This window comes from Mirounga leonina, unplaced genomic scaffold (assembly GCF_011800145.1).
Source record: "Mirounga leonina isolate KUSES-001 unplaced genomic scaffold, KU_Mleo_1.0 Mir_224, whole genome shotgun sequence".
Taxonomy (NCBI): domain Eukaryota; kingdom Metazoa; phylum Chordata; class Mammalia; order Carnivora; family Phocidae; genus Mirounga; species Mirounga leonina.
In genome coordinates this window covers 11929496-11957084 of record NW_023270615.1, presented here as the reverse complement: position 1 = coordinate 11957084, position 27589 = coordinate 11929496, and the positions used below count along the sequence as shown (strand labels likewise).

The window sequence follows — 27589 nt, the reverse complement described above, 5'->3', positions numbered from 1 at the left end:
TTATTGTATCACTGGTTTTATAAGAAAAGGGGTACTTCACAGGGGTTCTTAACCTAACACTTTCTGACATAAAATTCTATTTCAATATAGTTTTCCTCCAGAATTCTAGTGTTTTTTATTATGTGAATTGAAAAAATATTATTCTGAACAAGGTCCTCTGGTTTCATTGGACTGCCAAAGGCATCCGTGTAGGATACAGATAAAGAAACACTGAATAGCACTGGGGACATGCCTCTATATCAGAGGAAGGTAAGTAATGCTGACCTCCCTGGGCCTCACCAAGGGACAGAAGAAACAATCACCCAGCGGCAGAAAGTAAACTGAGTCCCCGGATGAGCTGATCGAGGGTTGTCATGCTCCCAAATTCAGCATATGTGTCAAGCCAACAAGCGAGAAGTACTGTTTGTCAAGAACACACCCATGAGAGCCCATCCTAGTCTCCCCAGAACCCTAAAGAGTGTAAGGCTCCTGGTAGGTACTTAATGCAGTTAATACACACTGCATGGGTGAAGTAGAGTGGACTAAGTGTGACAAATGAAAAACGCATGCTAGGTTATGGGTCTAAGACTTGAGTTCTTATGCTATGTAAATTAACAAAATGTAACCTCCATTTTCATAAAGGACAAGTAAGCACCTTACTCTTACCGCAATGTTTGGGGGGAATTACGGCATCACTAATGTGAAGTACATCTTGCATTGGGAAAAAGCATTTCCTGTTTCAGGAGATGTTCAGGACCACGGGAGGTTTAATAACCATAAACTAATCTCAAGCATCTGGCTCCTGAGTAGCAAAGTCCATAGCTCATCCCTGCCAAAGTCAGGTCCTGACATTCTGCTAAAATTGGCCAAGAACAACAGGTTGAGAATTTCAGGGTACAGTTAGGAGCTTAAAAGAATCAGATCTTCCATACCCAACAGAAAATCAAAATTCTCTACCTTTGCAGGGCTCAGGAAGAACCTATTTACAAGTGTCTCTATCATGGAAATAAACAGTGATTTTAAAACCTACTCCCCTTCTTAAAAATCGGTCTCTTCAAGTGTTACTCTTTGTGATTACAAAATAGCATTTTCCTCTCTATATTATTTTGTTCTCTCTAAACCCTTTTTTAGGTGAGTAGGGGAGTATTAGTCCCTACTTCACAGCTGAGCGAACAAACAATGTTTTTGTCCCTGTTTACATGACTAATTGGTCCTGGAATTAAGAGACCACACAGTCTGTGGTCTTTCAGTAAGAGCTGAGGACCTACAGAGGAATGTTGAACAGTCCACTTGACTTTTCACGACTCCCTTTTCTCTCTCATTCAATATCAGTGGGAGTTGTCATCTTTGGTAGGGAAAACACTCAGCCCAGTCTACTGGAACAACCACGACACCAGAAAAGACAATCTCCCATCCCTGAAGAAATGAATTGCTTTGTGCTACCCTGTTTGCTTGCATCTGGTGCCACTGATTTAGCTCCCCGTCAACCAGCCAAGGGGTTGGATGGGTTTCGTCCATTGTGGATTGGAGATCACAGCCTCTTACTGAAGTTTTCCACTCTCTCTGCCACAGATCGAAGGCTGACTACGAAGTATTTACTAGAGTGGGCAAAAAAAATTCATAGGATTTAAGCTTCAAATCAATAGGGAATTCAGAGATACCCAGCAGAATTTTAGATTACCTTTGTCTCATTTAACAGATGAGGCAAAAATAAGAAAATACATGATTTCCCTTAAGAGGACAGACTCAGCTTCATTTCTTAGTACATAAGGAAACAGAAATCTTCCCACCTGTACTGGATATAGCCTGTACATTGAAGCTAAAATCTGCACTCGAGTCAGTGTTGAGGATGGAGGTGGCAGCGCTGGCCCAAAGCCGTCCCCCTGCCCCCCAGTCCTCTGAGAGTATGAGAGGGATCCCAAGACGGGGCGTGAACTAGATTCAAGTCACCCTAAGACCACAGAAGAAGTGAACACTTAGGACCAGATGAACATAACTGATGGGCCTTACCCTTGCTGCAATTAAACAAGCAAGAAGCAGGAGTGACAGCTGGAGTTGGAAGAGGAAGGGACCAGAAGGCCACTGGCTACTTACGCTGTGGCCAGAGCCGGCCACCCTGTGGCATCAGATCAGCCTCATTCATGAAATTAGGAGTTGGGTCAGATTCTGTAAAACCTTGGGAGACAAAGGGAGGTTGGAGTCACATGTAGCAGGCTGCACTTGGAAGTTAGAAAGTAGTTACAGGGGTGCCTGGGGGGCTCAGTCGTTAAGCGTCTGCCTTCAGCTCGGGTCATGATCCCGGGGCCCTGGGATGGAGCCCCGCGTCCGGCTCCCTGCTCCGCGGGAGCCTGCTTCTCCCCCTCCCTTTGCCTGCCACACCCCTGCTTGTGCTCACTCTCTATCTCTCTGTCAAATAAATAAATAAAATCTTTAAAAAAAAAAAAGAAAGAAAGTAGTTAGAAAGTTTCATTGAGAAATGAGAGGAGCTGCAGAGAAAGAATGCCTGAGTAGCTGCTGTGAGCAGGGCACAGCGCTGGCCACTAAGTGCTGAGAGAAAAGGGGACAGCCGAGACAGGCAAGAACATCCACAAAGGAAAATGCTCCTCATTTCGGCTGCATCTAAAGTAGGGTTTTGTTTGTATTTTTATTTATCTATTTATTTATTATTTATTATTATTCTTCCTACAGCATTGTATAAATGAGTGTGCAACTAAAATTAAAAGGGGAGAGGAGTCTGGGGAGCCTGGGGAGCTCAGTGGTTAAGTGTCTGCCTTCAGCTCGGTTCACGGATCGAGCCCCACATGCTTTTCCCTCTCCCACTCCCCCTGCTTGTGTTCCCTCTCTCGCTGTCTCTCTCTCTCTGTCAAACAAATAAATAAAATCTTTTAAAAAATAAATTTTAAAAAGGGGGGAGAGGAGTCTTGTCCATCTTGAGCATTTATTTGACTTCACAACTCTCAGCTACTCCTCATTCCCATCTTAACTTCCCTTTCCCGAACTGCTAGAAGGCCTATGGAACAGGTGTTCTTAGTGTTCTAGCTCTGGCCATTTGGCACTCACCATTCCTGGACCTAAGGGTGCACCTTATGTGACAACCTGCAATTCTGCTTGAGAGAACATGCTGGCAGACACCAGACAGGCTGCAAGTGCTGGGGCTTCATGCTCCTCTGGAGGAGGGACCCCAATCAATGGCAGATAGGAGCAGGTGGATAACCACCCTGCCTTCTCTCCTCCAGGGGCAAACTCCAACTACCATACGCGAGTCCTACCCTGGCAATACTGAGCTCCAATTGCCCCAACACTACTCAAATAACTAGCACACATCTGTACTACTTCCTACTAGTGCTTTGTGGGCTCAGCAACTAAATAAAATACTCACCCCAAATCCGTGTCACGGGATATACTTCTGGGAAAACCTAAGACTGTGAGCGTGTGTACATGTGTGTGTATAAATTTTAAAAACTTACTAAGATTTGATATTCATCGATCAAGTTTGCCCTGAAGTTGTGCAAAGTTCCTACGCTGCCAAGCCACAGAGTTTTGGGAGAAGGGAGGTGGGCATGTTGCTGGCTTGCAGCCAGGGGCAGCCGTAAAAGCAGAGCTTTCACAGGCTACTTTCCTGGCCTCAGACTCTCTCCTGGAAAGAGAAGGCAGATTCTTTTTTATCAACAGAGAAAACGGTTTCTGTGGGGTCTACTCACTAAGGGTTTTGACATCGTCGAATCAAGTATGAATATATGACTTTTTTCTGCACAGCATTTAGTAAGCACAAATAACAGGATATTTTAAATAAATAAGTCTACCAAAAATGTAAAACTTCTCTGGTCATAAATAAAAATACACCAACAATTGCCTTTGGGAGGGACTGGAACACTGTGTTATTTATTTCGGGATATGACTACCCAGAGAGACAGGTACATTCAGCGTATTGTAAAATCTTCTTTCTCTCTTCCCAGAAATTTGTAGGAACAAGGAGGTGGGGGAAGAGGAAAAAGAGTCATTTTTACACTCATTTTAAATTTCAGTTTAAACATTTCTCCTAGAAAACATTTTGGCAAGCAGTGAACCTTTCCCAGCTGTCCCCAGGATAGGAAATACCAATCTATTTTATATCATCCTTCTCTCACTTAAATATTTCCTTGGGAAATTGACTGGAAAGCTTATAACAACCAAGGATAAGAAAACATTTTGGTGAAAGAGTCGCATCCATGTGCTGAGGCAGGACACTGTGTGAGAGGCAAAATAAAACTGCCTGGTGCAAGAGTCTGTCAGTAAGTTGCTCAGCCCCTCAAATTTACCAGGTAAATGAATGATTTGTGGAATAAATTATCTCCTGCCAGAGAAGAGTTTGCATGAATTTGAGGATAAAAGATCTTGTCTGTCCCTCTCTCCTCCCCAGACACCGTGATTCTGTGGATAAGGATGGATTACTTCAATGCGAGGTGATGGTTGAAGCATCTAAATGCTGTGAGCACATTACCAAGCAAAGTGTCTCCGAGCAGCACAGGAAGTGATCCCATGTCATCAGGAGACTCAGGGGACCCTGTGACCAGGCAATGAAATACACTGTATTTGGTCAGAGTGGGAACCGCTTTAAGATGTGCCTTGAAAGCAGAGGTCCAAGCAGTATTGCTTGGGCAGGATGGAGATTTCTAATCAAAAATGAGGAAGCAAAAGGAGAATGGATGGGAGATCCAACTCTCATTTAAATACCTAAAATATACTGCAGCAAAAGGCCCCACAGAGACACGTGCAAACTCCAACTGCTCCCCTGCCCCCACCTTTTGGGAATTCAAAGCTCTGAACGGACCCGGCATTTCTAGGTAATCCCCACCCTGGCAATTTCATATCCGAAGGACCATCCATCCTGTTTGCCTATTTGCAGGGTCCAACCTGAAATAATCACTAAATAATGTCAGGAGTGGGTGTTCCTTGATTACAAAATACAGGATTGCCAAGGAAACCATGTGAGGTCTGATTTGTGCAGGTCAGCTCTCTGCAAGCAAGGGAGGCCACCAGATGGATGGGTCACAAGGGAGCGCAAGATGAAAGCACTGGAAGCTCAGTGTAGATGGGAGACTGCCACCCACTCACCTGGATCCCGACTGAGAAGCAGAAGCAGCAAGAGGAAGGAGATAAGCAGGTAGTATTTATAAGCACTTATTATATGCCTTACACTGTGTGAAGTGAAGTATATATATTTAAAATACACTTAAACTTAATAAATATAATTCACTGCGCTAAGAACATATATTTGCTGTATAACTAAGTTGTACCACATAGAGTGTTACCAGCAGAACAAAGACTTAAGTCTCAATGTTTCTTCCTTCTGTGTCAGGAACTCTCCAGTCACAGGACAAACGCTCAGCTTATACTTACTTCCCCCCACCGCCCCACCGAACAGAGATAAGGCGCCTCAAGGTCAGCCACAGCAGTACGAGAGCATCACAAAGCTCGGGCAGACACTTCCTGGGGGCTTGTTTAAATACACGAGGTATTTTTAAATACATGGGGTATATTTACACAGCTAAAATGTTAACCCTGAAGGGATCTTAGAAACCATACACTCCTATTACTCAGATGAGAAAACAGAGGATCAGAAAGATGAAGCTACTTGCCTAAGGCCACACAGCCTGTCAGAGAGTGGGAGCTAAAACCCAAGAGACTGCATTAACAAATTAGAGAGTTCTTTGTACCACAAACGGCTCTTTTTATCCAGGGTGTCAGAAGTGTCCATTCACTATTAACAACAAAACAACAACAACAAAAAAAACCCTTGTTTAAAAAAAAATAGGAAAGATTAAAACGTCAAGTGAATTAGGTATTCCAGAAGCTCTCCGAATTCTTATCTTTGGGTCATGAACTTTGTCTCGGTCTCAGATTCTGATGAGTTCAGACAAATTCCAGAGGTCTCAGCACATATGTGTGAAATGCATATGTTCACGTTCTATTGGTAATAACTCAGCTGAAGACTGTCAGGGCCACGAAACTCCACACATCAGTCCGGTCTGGCATACCCTCTGCAGCGATTTATGGGACCATAGAGGGGAGGCGGTCTGGGGTGAGATTAGGAGCCTGGCAGGGGCTTCCGGCGGTTCCTCGCAGCCCCTGCAGTTGTTGCAGCTGCCTGGCAGCACCATCCCAGAGAAACCGGCCCTGGGCAGAGTTTAACAACATATGTATTTGCCCAGAGAAAACACAACTCTTTTTTTTTTTTTTAAAGATTTTATTTATTTATTTAAGAGAGAGAGAGTGAGAGAGCACAAGAGGGGGAAGCGGGAGAGGGAGAAGCAGACTCCCCGCCGAGCAGGGAGCCCGATGCGGGACTCGATCCCGGGACTCGATCCCAGGACTCCAGGATCATGACCTGAGCCAAAGGCAGTCGCTTAACCAACTGAGCCACCCAGGCATCCAACACAACTCTTTCTTACTGTCATTTGATCACTGCAACAGGCTCACAGAGTTTTTCCTGGGAAGAGAAAAAGGAGTCTCTGAATCTGTGAGCACATAAGGTGGCATGAGAAAGAGAAGAAAGAATTTTTCTGATGCCAGAGGCCTGGCCTCATCACCAGTTAGCTGTGGGTCCTTGGGCAAGTTCCTTCTCTCTGAGCCTCAGTGGGCCGACCCGTGCAGTCAGAGAGGTAGAGGATGATCTGGAAGGGTCCTTCCTGGTTGATGGGTCAATGTTTACTGACTGGGTGCTATATCCTAGGGACACAAAGATGAACAAGGCGAGTCTCCGTGACAAGGAGCCCACCACGGCATGCGAGACACAGCAAAGAGTAATAGTAGTTAATAATAGCAAGTATCACTGTGTTTTAGGTACTCCATGTGCTTGACCTTGCTTAATCCTCACAACAACCAATGTTATTCCCAGTTTACATGGGGGAAACAGGTTCATACAGAATAAGTAATCTGCCCAGGTGACATGTTTAATTAGAAAGTACATAAGTGCCTTTCGGGCCCTGAAGGGAGAGTCAGGGAAGATTACACAGGAAGCGCTATTCAATTTCTCCGTGAGATAGGAACAGTCTACCAGGTGGAGGAGGGATGGCTGAGAGGCCAGGACACTCCAAAGAAAAGGAACGGTATATGCAAAGGTACAGAGGCACTAACTAGTGGAGATCCTGGCCTGGCAGATGGCAGTTGGCATGCACTGAATACCCCTGCCCCCACCAATGCCCCCGAATTCATACTTTGAAACCCCCACCCACAGTATGGAGTGTTTTGGAGATGGGACCTCTAAGTAAGGAAATAAAGTTACATGAGGTCATAAGGATGGGGCCCTGATCTGATAGGATTATTTTAACCTTATAGAAAGAGACTCCAAGGACGCCAGGGTGGTTCAGTCGGTTAAGCATCTGCCTTCGGCTCAGGCCATGATCCCAGGGTCGTGGGATCAAGTCCCGCATCAGGCTCCCCTCTCAGTGGGGAGTCTGCTTCTCCCTTTGCCTTCCCTTCCCCCTGCCCCTGCTTATGCTCTCTCTCTTGCGCATGCACTCTCTCTCTCTCTCAAATAAATAAATAAAATCTTAAAAAAGAAGAAAGTGACCCCAGAGAGCTCGCAGCCTCTCTGCTCTGTGAGCACACACCATGAGGAAAGGTCATGGGAGCACGCAGGGAGAAGGTGGCTGTCCACAAGCCAGGAGGAGAGCTCTCACTGGAAACCGACTTTGCTGGCACCTTGATCTCAGACCTCTGGCCTCCAGACTGTAAGAAAGGACACTTCTGATTTTAAAGCCATCCACTCCATGGCATTGTGTTTTAACCACCTGAGTGGATGGATACACACGTGAGGTCAGTAAGGGCCCAGGGGTGCTTGTAAATCAAGGGGCTAATGTGTACTCTCAGAAGCTGTTTGGAGGGTTGCTAGAAGAAGGAGGTGATGGACGCAAGGACCTCTTAGGAAGCCCTCCCAGTGAAACACCTCCAGAACCTTGAGGGCCCAACCCAGGCACCATCCTCAGTTCCTACTCAAGACATAGCCCAAAAGTCAATGCCTCCAGAGCATGTCCAACTCTGTTCAGATGCTCCAAGGCCCTCTGTGCCCATCCCCATTAGATATGTGTGACCCTGAGAAAGTTATCGAATGTATCATGAGTTACAAGGTGAATGTCTCTTCCTGACTTCCCGCCAGCTGATCAGCATAGATCAGCACTTAGCACCCAGCAGCAGCCCATTAAAAAAGCTCAGTGAGAGAGGTTAAAACAAGCAGATGTGCCATGCTAGGTCAGTTCAGGTTTGTGCCCCAAAGATGGCAACCTAGGCCAGGGACACACTGGACGGGTTTCTATTTCACCCAGCTCTTCTCTCCTATGTTAGGATTTCCCTAGGCCTCCTCATGAAAGAGGAAAGCAAAACACATAAATGGATAAAAATCCAACACTGGGTCATATTACAGCCAACTTACTTTTCTTCCATTTAAGGAAAAAGAAATCCCTTTTGGAGAGAAGAGAAAAGAATATAAATATTATAGTATATATATTGTATAAATAATATATACATTTTATGTACAAAATTCAGTCTTCTGCATGTGGCTGTCCTATTGTCCCAGCACCATTTGTTGCAAACATTTTTCTTCCATTTAATTATCTTGACACTGTTATCAAAAATCATATGACCTCACTGATATGAGGAATTCTTAATCACAGGAAACAAACTGAGGGTTGCTGGAGTGGGGGGTGGGGTGGGAGGGATGGGGTGACTGGGTGATAGACACTGGGGAGGGTATGTGTTCTGGTAAGCACTGTGAATTGTGCAAGACTGTTGAATCTCATCTGTACCTCTGAAACAAATAATGCAATGTATGTTAAGAAGAAAAAAAGAGGAGGAAGAAGGTAGCAGGAGGGGAAGAATGAAGGGGGGGAAATCGGAGGGGTAGATGAACCATGAGAGACGATGGACTCTGAAAAACAAACTGAGGGTTCTAGAGGGGAGGGGGGTGGGAGGATGGGTTAGCCTGGTGATGGGTATTGAGGAGGGCACATTCTGCATGGAGCACTGGGTGTTATGCACAAACAATGAATCATGGAACACTACATCTAAAACTAATGATGTAATATGGGGATAATATAAGAATAAAAAAATTTAAAAAAAAATCAACTCAACATATTGGCAGAACAAATACTGTTAAAATGTGTATACTACCCAAAGCAACCTACAGATTTAATGCAACTTCTATCAAAATACCAATAGCATTTTTTCACAGAACTAGAATAATCCTAAATTTGCAAGAAGCCACAAAAGACCTTGAATAGCCAATATAATCTTGAAAAAGAAGAACAAAACTGGAGGTATCACAAGCCCAGATTTTAAGACATACTACAAAGCTGCAGTTATCAAAACAGTATGCACAAAAACAGGCCCATATATCAATAGAAAAGAATAGAGAGCCCAGAAATAAACCCACACTTACATGGTTAATTAATCTACAATAAAGAAGGCAAGAATATACAATGGGGGAAAGGACAGTCTCCTCAATAAATGGAATTGGGAAAACTGGCCAGCTACATGCAAAAAAATGAAACTGGACCACTTTCTTACACCATACACAAAAAATAAATTCAAAATGGATTAAATACCTAAAGGTAAGACATGAATCCAAAAAATTCCTAGAAGAAAACATAAGTAATAATCTCTGTGACATCAATCATAGTAACATTTTTCTAGATATGTCTCCTGAGGCAAGGGAAATAAAAGCAAAACTGAACTATTGGGACTATACCAAAATAAAAAGCTTGTGCAAAGGAAACCATCCACAAAACAAAAACACAACCCACCATATGGGAGACAATGTGTGCAAATAAATACCCAATAAGGAGTTAATACCAAAAATATGTAAATAATTTGTACAACTCAAAACAAAACAAAACAAAAATCCAACTAAAAATGAGCAGAAGGCCCGAATAGACTTTTCCCAAAGAAGACATCCAGATAGCCAACAGACACATGAAAAGATGCTCAACATCTCTCATCATCAAGGAAATGCAAATCAAAACCACAATGAGATACCACTTCACACCTGTCAGGATGGTTAAAATCCAAAACAGAAAAATCAAGTGTTGGTAAGGATGTGGAGAAAAAGGAACCTTTGTGCACTGTGGGTGGAAATGCAAACTGCTTCAGCTACTGTTGAAAACAGTGTGGAGGTTCCTCAAAAAATTAAAAATAGAATTACCATATGATCCATTAATTCTACTCCTAGGCATTTACCCAAAGAAAACAAAAACATTAATTTGAAAAGATGTATGAACCTCTATGTTTACTGCAACATTATTTACAATAGCTAAGATATGAAAGCAACCCAAGTGTCCATCCATAGATGAATGGACACAGAAGAGGTGGTATATATACACAATGGAATATTACTCAGCCATAACAAAGAATGAAATCTTGCCATTTGCCTAAAATTAACAAGTCAGGAAATGACAGATGTTGGCGGGGATGTGGAGAAAGGGGAACCCTCCTACACTGTTGGTGGGAATGCAAGCTGGTGCAGCCACCCTGGAAAACAGTATGGAAGTTCTTCAAAAAGTTGAAAATAGAGCTACCATATGATCCAGGAATTGCACTACTGGGTATTTACCCCAAAGATACAAATGTAGGGATCTGAAGGGGTACATGCACCCCGATGTTAATAGCAATGTCCACAATAGCCAAACTGTGGAAAGAGCCAAGATGTCTATCGACAGATGAATGGATAAAGAAGATGTGGTATAACTGCTATTCAACATAGTATTAGAAGTCCTAGCCACAGCAATCAGACAACAAAAAGAAATCAAAGGCATCCAAATCGGCAAAGAAGAAGTCAAACTCTCACTGTTTGCAGATGATATGATACTTTATGTGGAAAACCCAAAAGACTCCACCCCAAAACTGCTAGAACTCATACAGGAATTCAGTCAAGTGGCAGGATATAAAATCAATGCACAGAAATCAGTGGCATTCCTATACACCAACAACAAGACAGAAGAAAGAGAAATTAAGGAGTTGATCCCATTTACAATTACACCCAAAACCATAAGATACCTAGGAATAAGTCTAAGCAAAGAGGCAAAGGATCTGTACTCAGAAAACCATAAAATACTCATGAAAGAAATTGAGGAAGACACAAAGAAATGGAAAAAAAGTTCCATGCTCATGGATTGGAAGAACAAATATTGTGAACATGTCAATGCTACCTAGAACAATCTATACATTCAATGCAATGCCCATCAAAATACCATCCACTTTTTTCAAAGAAATGGAACAAATCATCCTAAAATTTGTTTGGAACCACAAAAGACCCCAAATAGCCAGAGGAATGTTGAAAAAGAAAAGCTGGTAGCATCACAATTCTGGACTTCCAGCTCTATTACAGAGCTGTCATCATCAAGACAGTATGGTACTGGCACAAAAACAGACACATAGATCAATGGAACAGAATAGAGAGCCCAGAAATGGACCCTCAACTCTATGGTCAACTCATCTTTGACAAAGCAGGAAAGAATGTCCAATGGAAAAAAGTCTCTTCAACAAATGGTGTTGGGAAAATTGGACAGCCACATGCGGAAGAATGAAACTGGACCATTTCCTTACACCACACAAAAAAATAGACTCCAAATGGTTGAAAGACCTCAATATGAGACAGGAGTCCATCAAAATCCTAAAGGAAAACACAGGCAGCAACCTCTTTGACCTCAGCCGAAGCAACTTCTTCCTAGAAACATCACCAAAGGCAAGGGAAGCAAGGGCAAAAATGAACTATTGGGACTTCATCAAGATAGAAAGCTTTTGCACAGCAAAAGAAACAGTCAACAAAACCAAAAGACAACCGACAGAATGGGAGAAGATATTTGCAAATGACATATCAGATAAAGGGCTAGTATCCAAAATCTATAAAGAACTTATCAAACTCAACACCCAAAGAACAAAGAATCCAATCAAGAAATGGGCAGAAGACATGAACAGACATTTCTGCGAAGAAGACATCCAAATGGCCAACAGACACATGAAAAAGTGCTCAACATCGCTCGGCATCAGGGAAATCCAAATCAAAACCTCAATGAGATACCATCTCACACCAGTCAGAATGGCTAAAATTAACAAGTTAGGAAACGATGGATGTTGGCAGGGATGCAGAGAAAGGGGAACCCTCCTACACTGTTGGTGGGAAAGCAAGCTGGTGCAACCACTCTGGAAAACAGTATGGAAGTTCCTCAAAAAGTTGAAAATAGAGCTACCATACCATCCAGCAATTGCACTACTGGGTATTTACCCCAAAGATACAAAGGTAGGGATCCAGAGGGGTACGTGCACCCTGATGTTTATAGCAGCAATGTCCACAATAGCCAAACTGTGGAAAGAGCCAAGATGTCCATCGACAGATGATTGGATAAAGAAGATGTGATATATATATACAATGGAATATTATGCAGCCATCAAAAGGAATGAGATCTTGCCATTTGCAATGACGTGTATGGAACTGGAGGGTGTTATGCTGAGCTAAATAAGTCAATCAGAGAAAGACATGTATCATATGACCTCACTGATATGAGGAATTCTTAATCTCAGGAAACAAACGGAGGGTTGCTGGAGTGGTGGGGGGTCGGAGGGATGGGGTGACTGGGTGATAGACACAGGGGAGGGTATGTGCTATGGTGAGCGCTGTGAAGTGTGCAAGACTGTTGAATCACAGATCTGTACCTCTGAAGCAAATAATACATTATATGTTAAAAAAAAAAAAGAAGAAGAAGAAGGTAGCAGGAGGGGAAGAATGAAGTGGGGGAAATCGGAGGGGTAGACAAACCATGAGAGACGATGGACTCTGAAAAACAAACTGAGGGTTCTAGAGGGGAGGGGGGTGGGAGGATGGGTTAGCCTGGTGACGGGTATTAAAGAGTGCACGTTCTACATAGAGCACTGGGTGTTATATGCAAACAATGAATCATGGAACACTACATCAAAAATTGATGATGTAATGTATGGTGATTAACATAACATAATAATAAAAAAAAAAGAGTAAAAAAAAAATTAACTGATCATAAATGTGAGGGTTTTATTTCCAGACTCTCAGGCCTATTCCACTGATCTGTCTATCCCTATGTCTGTACTACACTGTCTTGATTACTACAGCTGTGTAGTAAGTTTTCAAATATATACTGTGTGTGTGTGTGTATACAACATATATAATTTAATTGTATTTATATACAAATTATACATAAATTATGTTAAACATCTTTGAGATATACCTGACATATCCTAAAACTTTCCCATTTAATGTGTACAATTCAATAGTTTTTAGTATATTCACAGAGTTGTATAATCATTGCAGCAGTGTAAATTTAGAACACTTTAACAACCCCCAAAAGAAATACCCTATCCTTTAGCAGATGCCTTTCCCCAGCCACAGCCAACCACTAAACTACTTTCTGTCTCTACACACTTACCTGGTTTTTTGTTGTTTTTTTTTTAGATTTTCCTGTTGTACACATTTCATATAAATGGAATCACAGGGTATGTGGTCTGTTGTAAAAGGTAACTTAACGTAGTATTTTAAAGGTTTATCCAAGCCATAGTGTGAATCAGCACTTCATTCCTTAAGGCTAAATAATTCTCCATTGTATGAATATACCACATTTTATTTAACTACTATGAACAATACTGCTATGAATATTAGCCTACATTTTTATTTATTTTTTTTTAAGATTATTTATTTATTTATTTATTTATTTATTTAATTTCAGAATGAGGTTGAGAGTGAGCGAGAGCACAAGCAGGGGTAGGGGCAGAGAGAGAGGGAGAAGCAGGATCCCTGCTGAGCAAGAAGCCCAATGCAGGACTCGATCCCAGGACTCCGGGATCATGACCTGAGCTGGAGGCAGATGCTTAACTGACTGAGCCACCCAGGTGCCCCTAGCCTATATTTTTAGACATATATTTTCATTTCCTCTGGATACATCCCTAAAAGTGAAATGATGGGTCATATGGTAACTCTATGTGCAACAATTTTAGGCATTGCCCAACAGTTTTCCAAAGCAACAGTGTATGCGGATTCAAATTTTTCTACATCCTCATCAGTACTTGTTATTATTTGCCTTTTTGATTATAGCCATTTCATTATAGTCATTACACCCACATCCTAGTGGATGTAAAATGGTATCTCATTGCGGTCTTCATCTAATTTCCATAAGAACTAATGTTATTGAAAATCTTTTCACATGTTTATTAGATATTTGTATATATCCCTTGGTGAAATAATACCTATTGAAACCCTCTGACATTTTTTTAAATTGAGTTGTCTTTACTTTGTTAAGCTATGTAAGAGTTCTTTATGTGTTCTGAATACGAGGTCTAATCACATGTGTGATTTGCAATAATATGCTCCTATTCCATTCATGATCTATTCACTTTCTTGATGGTATCACTTGCAGTACAGTAAGTTTTTAACGTGATCAAGTTCATTGTATCTATATTGTCTTTTGTTGTCCTTTGCTGTCATACCTAAGAAACCCCTGCCTAATCCAAGTTCAGGAAGATGTACTCCTAAATTGTCTTCTCAAAGTTTATACTTTTAGCTCTTACATTAGGTATATGATTTACTTTGAGTTAATTTTTATGTAAGTGAGGTGGAAGGAAGAGGTTGAAATTCAGTCTCTTGTATGTGGTTATCCTGTTGTCTCAGCAACATTTCTTTTTTTTTTTTTAAGATTTTATTTATTTATTTGAGAGAGAATGAGAGACAGATAGCAAGAGAGGGAAGAGGGTCAGAGGGAGAAGCAGACCCCCCGCCGAGCAGGGAGCCCGATGCGGGACTCGATCCCGGGACTCCAGGATCATGACCTGAGCCGAAGGCAGTCGCCCAACCAACTGAGCCACCCAGGCGCCCTCAGCATCATTTCTTGAAAAGACTTTTCTTTCCCTCATTTAACTATCTTGACACTGTTATCAAAAATCAACTCACCATAAATGCGAGGGTTTTATTTCTGAACTCTCAGTTCTATTTCAGTGATCTGTCATTATGTCAGTACTACACTGTCTTGAATGTTGCAACTGTGTAGTAAGTTTTCAATTTGCAAAGTGTAGGTCATAATTTTGTTCCTTTTTTCAAGATCATTTTGCCTATCCCGGGTCCCCTGAATTTCTACATGATTTTTAGATTATCTTGTTAATTTCTGTAGGAAAAAAAAACTAGCTGGGATTTTGATAGGAATTGCTTTGAGTCTGTTGGTCAACTTGAGGAGTAGTGCCATCTTAACAATATTATATCTTCCATTGCCTGAATATGAAATGTCTTTCCATTGATTTAGATCTTTATTGATTTCTTGAAACAATGTCTTGCAGTGTATATTAGTATTTCACTCATTTTGTTAAATTCATTCCTGTTTTTGATATTATAAATGGAAATGTTTTCATAAGTTCATTTTCACATTTTTAATTGCTAATGTACAGGAATATAATTCATTTTTGTATATTAATCTTACATCCTGCAACTGTGCTAAACCCATTTGTTCTAACAGTTTTTGTCGGGAGTCCTTAGAAATTTCTGTATACAAATTTTGTCACATGCTAAAGAGACAATTTTACTTCTTTTTCTTTTTTCAATATGAATGTCTTTTATTTATTTTTCTTGACTAACTCCCTGGCCAGAATCTCCAGTACAATGTTGAATAGAAGCAGAAAGAGTGGACATCTTTGTTTTATGGCTGATTTTAGGAAGAAAGCATTTAATCCTTCACCATTAACTATGATGTTAGCTGTGAATAGTTGATATGATTAAATGTCTTTTAATCTCTAGGTTCTATTTCTCTGTCTCTCTGTGTCTTGCTCTGTTTTTCTCTCCCTCTCTTCTTCAGACCTTCCCTCCCTCCCTCCTCTCTGCACGTTTTTTTGTTTGTTTGTTTTGTTTGTTTTACTTTGTTTTGTTTTTGCTCTTTGAGGGAAACCTCTTGCTTGGGGTAGTCCATCAGGGCAGAATGAGAGTAAGAGTAAGTAAGCTAACTGGTACAGCTCTTCTTCAGATTTCAATTAATCCTTTTCTTTTTAGATTTCATCCTAACTCAAATCTTGTTCTCCCAGGAAGTTCAATTCTACAGGTGTGATACACCTTTAGTTTTAGACATCTAGAAACCTACAAGACTATTTTTGGTTGTTTATGTTTTTTATTATTGTTACTTTTGCTGTTGTGAGCCAATGAGTGACTTGATTAGATTTATATTAGTCAGTAATATGACTGTCACTGCCATCATCTCTCATTTAAACTACATTAAAATAGTTTATTTCTCCTTAGGCTCTTTGCACTGAGGAAATCTTAGCCATGGAGTGCTGACTAGTTTACGAACTTGTATTTTAGTAGGTACACTGTGGCTATACACAAAGTGCACGGAGAAAAATATCTTGCATTTCCATTCAATCATGCTTACAATCCAAAACATCACTAATTAAAAATGATATTGCTTTGCTTATATTAAAACATCTATTCATATCATTAAAAGAAAAAAATATGGATTTAAATTACAACTGTGTACTTTGGAACTAATCCTTAACTATTACAATTACAATTCCTCTCTTATGCCCTTTTGTGAATCAATGAGAGACTGCTGACTTTTTCATTTCACATTCTTGGTTTGCAGTAGACACCTAGCATGTTCAAACTTGTGGCCTCTTATATTTCAAGTAGAGTTAGACATCCTTCCCTCCAAATTCCCTTTAGATTCCCAAATGCTTTCTGTATCTTACTTTCCTACCTACTAAAGGAAACCTGCAAACAGAATGGCAGAGACAGAATTGTGGGTCCTGGGGTTTAAAATAGTGCTGATAAAAACAGACACATGGATCAATGGAACAGAATAGAGAAGCCAGAAATGGACTCTCAACTCTATGGTCAACTAATCTTCGACAATCAGGAAAGAATATCCAATGGAAAAAGGACAGTCTCTTCAATAAATGGTGCTGGGAAAATTGGACAGCTATATAAAGAAGAATGAAACTCGACCATTCTCTTAAACCATATACAAAGATAAACTCAAAATGGAGGAAAAACCTAAATGTAAGACAGGAATCCATCAAAACCCTGGAGGAGAACACAGGCAGCAACCTCTGTGATCTCAGCCACAGCAGCTTCTTACTAGGCACGTCTCCAAAGGCAAGGGAAACAAAAGCAAAAATGAACTATTGAGACTTCATCAAGATAAAAAGCTTCTGCACAGCAAACAGTCAACAAAACTAAAAGGCAACCTATGGAATGGGAGAACATATTTGCAAATGACATATCAGATAAAGGGCTAGTATCCAGTATCTATAAAGAACTTATGAAACTGAACACCCAAAAAACAAATAATCCAGTCAAGAAATGGGCGGAAGACATGAAGAGACATTTCTCCAAAGAAGACATACAGAAGGCCAACAGACACATGAAAAAATGCTCCACATCACTCAGCATCAGGAAAATACAAATCAAAACCACAATGAGATACCACCTTACACCAGTCAGAATGGCTAAAATTAACAAGTCAGGAAACAACAAATGTTGGCAAGGATATGGAGAAAGGCGAACCCTCTTATACTGCTGGTGGGAATGCAAGCTGGTGCAGTCACTCTGGAAAACGGTATGGAGGTTCCTCAAAAAATTAAAAATAGAGCTATCCTATGACACAGTAATTGCACTACTAGGTATATACCACAAAGATACAAATGTAGTGATCTGAAGGGGCGACTGCACCCCAATGTTCATAGCAGCAACGTCCACAATAGCCAAACTATGGAAAGAGCCAAGATGTCCAACAACAGATGAATGGATAAAGAAGATGTGGGGTGCACACACACACACACACACATTGGAATATTACTCAGCTATCAGAAAGGATGAATACTTACCGTTTTCATCGACATGGCTGGAACTGGAGGGGATTATGCTGAGCAAAGTAAGTCAATCAGAGAAAGACAATTATCATATGGTTTCACAAATATGTGGCATATAAGAAACAGGGCAGAGGACCATAGGGGAAAGGAGGGAAAAGAGAATGTGAAGTCATCAGAGAAGGAGAAAAACCATGAGAGACTCTTAACCATAGGAAACAAACTGAAGAGTTGCTAGAGGGAGGGGATGGATGGGGTAATTGGGTGATGGGCATTATGGAGAGCATGTGATGTGATGAGCACTGGGTGTTATACAAAACTGATAAATTACTGAACACTACATCTGAAACTAATGATGCACTATAAGTTGGCTAATTGAATTTAAATTTAAAAAAAAAGAAAAGAAATAAAATAAAATAGTGTTGAGCAGGGGCACCTGAGTGGTTCAGTTGGCTAAGTGTCTACCTTAGGCTCAGGTCATGATCTCCAGGTCCTGGAATCCAGCCCCTGGGCTGGCGGCAGTCACCCTGCTCAGCAGAAAGTCGGCTTCTCCCTCTCTCTCTGCCCTTTTCCCCAACTAGTGTTCTCTCTCTCTCAAATAAATAAATAAAATCTTTAAAAATAAAATAAAATAGTGCCAATCAAACACCAGTAAGCATGAGAATCATCTCGGAAGTTCAATTAGTAAATTCATGAGTCCCTTCCCTAAGATTCTACTTCTATGGTGAAGAACACTGGCTCTCAGCAAAGTTCACTTTCTCTTTTTGGGGAGCACATGGCTAGACCATGTATCCCAACTTACTCTGTAGTGAGATGTGGCCATGTGACTGTGTGCTAGTTAATGGAATATGAATTGACACTGTGTACTTGCTCCAGGCAGGGCCCACAGGTTTTCCCATGTACCCCTGCATGCTCTTCTCTCTTTCCAGGTGCCTGAGATGGTGAACTCCAAAGCCACCTTATTTTCTCTTTCATTTTTCAAAATTGATGTAAAATTCACATAATGTAAAATTCACCCTTTTAATCATTTTTAAGTGTATAATGCAGTGACTTTTAGTTCATTCACAATGTGTGCAACCATCACCAGAACCTAATTCCAAAACAGTTTCAGCATCCCTAAAAAGATACCCCTACTCATTATATGATCACCCCCTCTCCTTTCCTTTACACACCTCCTGGTAACCACCAATTTTCTGTCTCTATGGATTTGCCTATGCTAGATACTTCATATAAATGGAATCATACAATATGTGGTCTTTTGTGATTTGTTTCTTTCACTCTGTTTTCAAAGTTTATCTATGTTGTGGCACATATCAGTACATCATTCTTTTTATGGCTGAGAAATAGCCCACTGCATACATAGATCACACTTTACTTCTCTATTTGTCAGTTGATGGGTATTTGACTTCTCATTTTGGGCAGTATTATGAATAATACTGCTATGAACATTCATATAAAATCTTCTTCTAAACATCTATTTTCAGTTCTCTTAAGTATACAACTAGGAGTTTAACTGCTGGGTCATATAGTAACTATGTTTAAATTTCTGAGGAACTGCCAAATTGTTTTCCACAGTACCTACACCATTTTACATTCTCAAAAGCAATGTATGAGGTTTCAGCTTATCCACATCCTTTGCCAATGCTTGTTAATTTTTACCATTTTTATTATAGCCATCCCAGTGAGTATGAAGTATATCTCATAGAAGTACTGATTTGCATTTACCTGATAGCCAATAATGTTGAGCATCTTTTCATGCACTTATTGCATTTGCATATCTTCTTTGGAAAAATGTCAATACAAATCCTTCACCTGTTTTTAAATTGCATTATATTTGTCTCTTACTGAATTTTAAGAGTTCTTTATATATTATGGATCTTAAGACCCTTACAGGTAAATGATTTGTGAATAATTTCTCCCATTCTGCAGGGTATATTTTACTTTCTTGATAATGCCATTTCATGAACAAAAATTTTTAATTTTTAATTTTGATAAAATCCAATTTATCTACTTTTTCTTTGGTTGCTTCTGCTTTGGGTGTCATCTTTAAGAAAAATACCTAATCCAAATTCATGAAGATTTATCCCTATATTTCCTTCTAAGAGTTCTATATTTCTAGTTTTTACATTTAGATTTTTAATCCATTTTCAGTTGATTTTATATATGATCTAATTTTATTCTTTTGCATCTGGATATCCAGTTGTCCCACCACCACTTTAAAAAAAACATTGTTCTTTCTCATTAAATGGGCTTGGCACCCATGTAGAGAATCAATTTATTATAGAGGATTGGTTTATTTTTGGATTCTCAATTCCATTCCATTGATCTAAAGCTCTGTTTTTACACCACTGACACACTGTTTTGATTACAGTAGCTTTAGAATACATTTCTAAATCAGGAAGTGAGGATCGACCACTGCATTCTTCTTTTTCTACACTGTTTTGACTCTTTGGGCCTCTTGCAATTCCATCTGACTTTTAGAATTAGATTTTCCATTTCTTTCAAAAACACCTATTGAAATTTTCATAGGGATTGCACTTTATTGATTGCTTTGGGAAGTACTGCCATCTCAACAATACTGATATTAATTATTAAAATCAATATTAAATAATTAAGTAATAGTTAATATTAATATTGAACCCATAACACAAATATCTTCCCATTCATTTAGGTCTTCATTGATTTCTTTTGTAGTTTTCCGTGTACCAGTCTTGGACCTCCCTAGTTAAATTTTTTCCTAGGTATTTTATTCTTTCTGATGATCTTTTTTTTTTTTTAAGATTTTATTTATTTGACACAGAGAGACACAGAGAGAGGGGGAACACAAGCAGGGGGAGTGGGAGAAGGAGAAGCAGGCTTCCCGCCGAGCAGGGAGCCCGATGCGGGACTCGATCCCAGGACCCTGGGACCATGACCTGAGCCAAAGGCAGACGTTTAACAACTGAGCCATCCAGGCGCCCCCTTTCTGATGATCTTATAAATGGAATCGTTAGTTTCATTTTGGTTGTTCATTGCTAGTGCACAGAAATACAAATGATTTTGTATATTGATCTTGTATGCTGCAACTTTGCTGAACTTATTTACTATCTCTAATAACATTTTGTGAATATTTTTATATATAAATCATGATATCTATGAGTAGAGATAATTTTACTTCCTTTCCAATCAGAGTGCCTTTTATTTCTTTTCCTTGCATAGCTGTCCTGGTGAGACCTCACAGTATAATACTTAACAGAAGTGGTGAGAGTGGATATCCATATCTTGTTCCTGATATTAGGAAGAAAGCTTTCAATCTTTCACCATTAATATGATGTTAGCTATGTATTTGCACAGATGCCCTCTATCAGGCTATCAGGCTGAGGAAGTTCCCTTCTTTTCCTAGTTTCTGTAATATTTTTATCATAAAATGGTATTGGACTTTGGCAGATACTTTCTATCAACTAAGATGATCATGTGAGTTTTTTCAGTCTATTAAAATGATGTAAATGCCAATAGAGTTTCATATGTTAAACCATCCTTGAATTCCTGGGATAAACCCTATTGGGTCACGGTGTATATTCTTTTTAGTATGCTACTGGATTCCATTTGCTAGTGTTCTACTGAGGATTTTTGCACCCGTATTCATTATGGATACTGGTCTATAGTTTCCCTTCTGGTGATGTCTTTTTCTGGCCTTGATATCATGGTGACACTGGCATCACTGAATGGGTAAGTGTTCCCTCCTTTTATTTTGGAAGAGTGTTGGAAAGATAGATATTAACTGTTCTTAAGATATTAGGTAGAATTCCCCAGGGGAACCAACTGAATCTAGGCTCATCTTTGTGGAAAGTTTTTTGTTTTCATCACTGATTCAATCTTTTCACTTGTTATATGTCTATTCAGATTTTCTGCTTTGTCTTGAGTCAGTTTTGATATGTGTATGTAGATTACCTAAGATATTGGTATATGATTAATAATATTTTCTTAAAATACCTCTTATTTCTGAAAGGTGGATAGTTAGGTCCCTACTTTCGGTCCTTGTTATAGTAATTTTGATCTTTTTGAAAGATTTGTCAAAGAGGAGTTACAAACCAAAATTCATTAATACTGACCTTTATATTTACCCATGCAGTTATTTTACCAGTGTTTTTATTTCTTAGTTTGGATTTGAGTTACTGACTACTATCATTTTATATCAGCCTGAATGACTCTCTTTAGCATTACTTATAGGACAGATCTACTGGTGATAAACTCTGAGTTTCTATTTACCTGGGAATGTTTTAATTTCTCCTTTATTTTTGAAACACATTTTTGCCAGATACAGAATTTTTGTTTGATACTGATTTTCTTTCAGCATTTTTAATATGTCCCTGCCCATTGTCCACCATGGTTTCTGGTAAGAAATCAGCTGTTAGCCTTATTGAGAATCCCATGTACATGAGTCCCTTGCCTAATTTTTTAAAGATTTTTCCCTTTGTCTTTGTATTTTGACAGTTCGATTACAATGTGGTTTGGTGTAAGATTCTCTGCATTAGTCTACCTGGAGTTTATTGAGCTTAATGAATGTATAAATTTATGTTTCATCAAATTTGGATAGTCTTTAGACATTATTTTTCAAATATACCTTTTGCCCTTTTCTCACTTCTCCTTCAGGGATTTTTTTTTTTTTTAAGATTTTTATTTATTTATTTGACAGAGAGAGACACAGCAAGCGAGGGAACACAAGCAAGGGGAGTAAGAAGGGAGAAGCAAGCTTCCCACTGAGCAAGGAGCCTGATGCAGGGTTTGATCCCAAGACCCGGGGATCATGGCCTGAGCTGAAGGCAGATGCTTAATGACTGAGCCACCCAGGCACCCCATCCTTCAAGGATTTACATTAGGCATAGTTAATATGGTTGTTGATACCCCACAGGTCTCTTAAGCACTGTTCATTTTTATTTCATTCTTTTTTCTTTCTGCTCTCAGACTGGATAATTTTAATTATCTTATCTTCAAGTTCACAGATTCTTTATTCTACCTACTCAATCTGTTGACTCCATCTAGTGAAATTTCAACTATTGTACTTTTCAACTCCGGAATTTCTCTTTGGCTCTTTCTCACAATTTCTATTTTTTATTGATATTCTCTATTGGATGAAACATCATCCTCATGGTTTCCTGTAGGCATATTTAAAATAGTCAATTGAAAGTCTTTGTTTAGTAAGCCAAATGTCTGGCCCTCCTCTGTAATGTTTTCTATTAATTACCTGGTGTATGGGCTATATTTTCTTATGTCTTTGCATGCCTGCCTTCTAATTTTTGGTTGGAAGCAGGAAAATTTGAGTATTATAATGTGACAACTCTAGAAATACGATGCTCCTCTGTCTCTAGGTTTATTGTTATTACAGCTATTGTTAGTTTAATGACTTTAACTAATTTTGAAAGTTTGTATTCTTTGTTATGAGTGGTACTGAAGCCTCTGTTCCATTAGCTTAGTGGTCAGCTAATTATGCAACAGAAGTTTCTTCAAATGTATGAACACACAAACACGTCTATGTACATGTGTGTGTGCCTGTATGTGTGTGCACACACATACAACCCAGTCTTTGCAGATGGACTATGAATGTGTTCCAGGACATGCCTTTAGCACTCAGACAAGCAGTTCACAACTATGCTTTCCCCTTTAGATCCTGCTTGCACAGAGCATGAAGTTCAGCCAGAGGTAAGAGTTTAGATTCTTCTCAAGTCTTTTCTGAATATGCACCCAGACTTGGGCATGTGTGTGGCATTCTGGTTCCTACGAATTTGTGAGAGCTTTATAAAGCCTTTTTTCCTTAAAGCATCTTATTCCTCAACCTTTATTACCAAGACTTTTCGTTAGTCTATTGTTTACCCCAACCATTATTCTTTGGCCCAGGTGACAGTGCCTAATACATTCTGTCTTTAAATGTTCTTAACAAAGCCTGAGCCTCTTCCTTTAGGCATTCTTTAAAAGACAGGTCTGCAGAGAACAAATTATTTCTATTATCTCACTTTTCTTTCATCTGAGAATGTCTCAATTTACCCCTATTTCCTATACTACTTTCACTGATACAGGATTCTGAGTTAACATCACTTTTCTTCAAGCATCTGAAAAATACTGTGCCACTTCCTTCTGGCCCCCTAGGTATCTTATGAAAAATCCATTGTGGTATTATTTTATTCTTATAGGTAAGATGTTGTTTTCCTCTGGTTGCTTTAAAATTTTTTCTATCTTTAGCTTTCAGAAGTTTAATTATAATGCTTCCTGACATGAGTTTCCTTGGATTTTGTTAGAGGCTCACTTCATTGTATGTTTATGTCTCTTGCCAAATGTGGAAAGTTTTCAGCCACTATTTCTTCAAATATTTTTCAGCTTTATCATCTTTCTCTTCTGCTTCTAGGACTAATAACATGAATTTTAGGTATTTTGCTAAAGTTCTACAAGTTCCTAAAGCTTTGTTCTCTTTTTTTTTCCAGATTATTTTCAGCTTTTCAAACTGAGTAATTTCTATTGTCCTGCCTTCCAGTTCATCGATTCTTTCCTCTATCCCTTCCAGTCTGCTCTTGAACCTATCCACTGAGATTTTCATTTGTTATTATAATTTTTAGTTCTAAAATTTCCATTTGTTTCTCCTTAATATCCCCTATTTTTTTGCTACTTTCTATTTTTTTATGTGTTTCAAGTTTGTTTCTAATTTCTCATTGAAGCATTTTTATCATGGCTGCTTTAAAGTCTTTGTCAGATAATTCTAAAATTTTATTTTTTTTTTAGATAATTCGAAAATTTTTGACATCTTAGTGCTTGCCTCTATTAAGTGCCTTTTACCATTCAGGCTGAGGTAATTTAGGATGAAATTAAAAGCATGGAAAAAATATATCATGTACATGTTAATCAAAGGAAGGCAAAAGTAACTATACTGATACCAAAGCAAAGCAAATTACCAGAGACAGAGAAGGAGATTAAGAGCAACTTTACCAAGAACACATAAAGTTCTAAATGTGTGTGAGCAAACAACACTGCTAAAAAATATGTGAAGCAGAAACTGATAGAATTTAAAGAAGAAATGGACAAATCCACAATTACTATTAAGGACATCAATGCCCCCTTTCAAAACTTGATTGAACAACAGAAAACCAACACCAATGTAGAACTCAACAACACCATCATCCAAGAGGATCTAACTGAAATTTAAAGAACACCCCATAGAGTAAGAACAGAATACAAATTTTCAAGTGCCCACAGAACACATAGCAAGACACACCTTATCCACACAAACCTCAACAAATTTTAAAGAATTGAAATCATATAAAATATGTTGTCTAACTACAATAAAATCTACTAGAAATTAATAATAGCTATAAGGAAAATCTTCAAACATTTAGTAACTAGACCATACAATTCCAAATAATCCATGAGTCACCAAAGAAATCTCAAGGGAAATTTTTATAAAATACATTGAACTGAATGAAAAATACAACATATCAAAATTTTGGAGGCTCAGCTAAAGCACTGCTGGGAGGGAGGGAAATTTATTACACTAAACATATACATTAAAAAAAGGGGAAAGTTATTATGAGCAATTATATGCCAACAAATTGGGCAATCTGGAAGAAATGGATAAATTCCTAGAAATGTACAAACTACCAAAACTGAAATAGAAAATTTGAACAGACCCATAACCAGCCAAGAAATTGAATGAGGAATCAAAAATCTCCCAGCAAACAAGAGTCCAGGGCCAATGGCTTCCCCTGGGAATTCTACCAAACATTTGAAGAAGAATTAATACCTATTCTTCTGAAGCTGTTTTAAATAAAAGGAAAAGCCTCTAATCAATAATCTAAGCTCTCACTTCAAAAACCTAAAACAAGAAAGCAAAATAAATCCAAAATAAGCAAAAGGAGGGGTGCCTGGGTGGCTCAGTTAAGTGTCCGACTCTTGATTTTGGCTCAGGTCATAATCTCAGGGTGTGAGATGGAGCTCTGCACTGGGTGTGGAGCCTGCTTAAGATTCTCTCTTCCTCTGCCGCCCCCCACAGCTCACATACTCTCTCTCAAAAAAAAAAAAAAAAGAACTCAAGCAATCCAATAGAAAAATGGACTAAAGACATCAACAGGCATTTCAGAGAAGAGGAAACTCAAAGGACAAATAAACTCATGAAAACATGCAACCTCATTAGCAATCAAGAAAGTGAAAATGAAGGCCACACTGATATACCATGCTATACTCATTTGATAGGGAAAAATTAAGTATTGTAAGGAGTATATAACAATAAGATTTGCCATGACTGCTCAAGGCTGTATTTGTGCAATGGTTGCAATAACCACACCATCATGACAACTACACTGCCTTCCAAGGAACTCTGATCCTGTTCCTTTCCCTTGCATGAGCTGTTACTTGCCCCTAAACAGTATAGATATAAAATTTCTTGCTTCCTAACTCTCTCTTGTTTGATCCTGAAAATCCTATCTTCCTCCTACAGCAGCACTCAGAAATAAGAATTTTTACTCTGTATACTATCCAGGGAAGTTTAAGTCATCTTTTTTCTACTTGTATATCATTTCACTCATTTGCTGTTTGGATGAACTGATTATTATTTTTATTTTGTCTAATTTATCTTTAACAACTGTTGAGATTTTGAAACTACTTTAATTCTAATAATGAACGTGGGCCCCCAAAAAAGCAGTGAAAACACAGAGCAGCTGCCCAATTAGGCCACTAATATCATAATTTCCCTGTTTTTCTGACATTATTCAATGATGTTCTATTGTCACTCTCTTAATATTATAATAAGAATCCTCAATAAATATTTATATATGATTATCATTATAAAGTTCACATATTATCAATATTATTTATGATATAGATTATATGCACTTGTATTAAATCAGTTTATATCATCACTCACATTGTTATTGACTGAAAACATTAAATAAACTCACCATTTTTTTTAAACTACTCTTGCTTGGGAGCTCACCAAGGGCAGGCCTGTGTTTGTTTTTTTCATTGCCTTATCTCCAGTGCTTGATACAGTACCTGAATCAAAGTGAAATCTTTTGATTGATCAAATAAATTAATCCCATGTGGCTACCTTGTTTTAGAGTGCTGGAGTTCAGGAATCTCAATTATTTTCCAATAAGGATAATAACTAAAAATGGCTAATGTTTTGTTTTTGTTTTTTTTTTTTTTAATGTTTACTGTGTGCACAGAATTGTGCTAAGGATTTGTATTCATTAGCTTCAGGGCACCTCCACTAGTAAAGTATATTTAAAATCGTAATTTGACAGGTGAGGACACTGAAACTCAGATCAGTTTGGGGGATTTCCCAAATTCAGAGAGCTGGTAATTAATGGTACCAGAATTGAAGACAACCACCTGTCCTATTTCTCTCCCTAGGTCTTAGCTCAACTAGGGCATTCAGCCTGTAAGGGTCATATGGAGGTGGGGGGTTCATCCAATATGGACCATTAGTTTGACCTCATGACTAGGAGACCAACCTCTTGTTAGGTTTTGCTGATGGCAGATCTCTGAATCACCCTTCTCACTGTAGGACATTGAACTCATTGCTGAATTTCTGAGAACTGAAAGAAAAAAAAATATCCATGAGCATTTCTGGTCCCTCATATCTCTTTTCTTCTATTTCTTTCCTCCTTTCCTTAAAAGTAAAAGCCTCCTCAGGAAATAGTGTATTTTTCTATTGCTGTTATGCCCAATGATTACATACTTTGTAACTTTAAACAACACAAATTTATTACCCAACAGTTTTGTAGGTTAGAAGTCCTAAATGGAATCATATGAT

The 27589-nt window shown here is 39.0% G+C and overlaps 1 long non-coding RNA gene across 1 annotated transcript; it reads right to left on the bottom strand.

The window, feature by feature from the left end:
* Positions 1-1801: 1801 nt before the first annotated feature.
* Positions 1802-27589, bottom strand: LOC118026332. The gene is made up of 3 exons (XR_004683532.1): positions 27288-27589; positions 26733-26826; positions 1802-2154 (listed from the first exon to the last, which is right to left on the bottom strand). It is a non-coding gene; the product is annotated as an uncharacterized LOC118026332 (long non-coding RNA).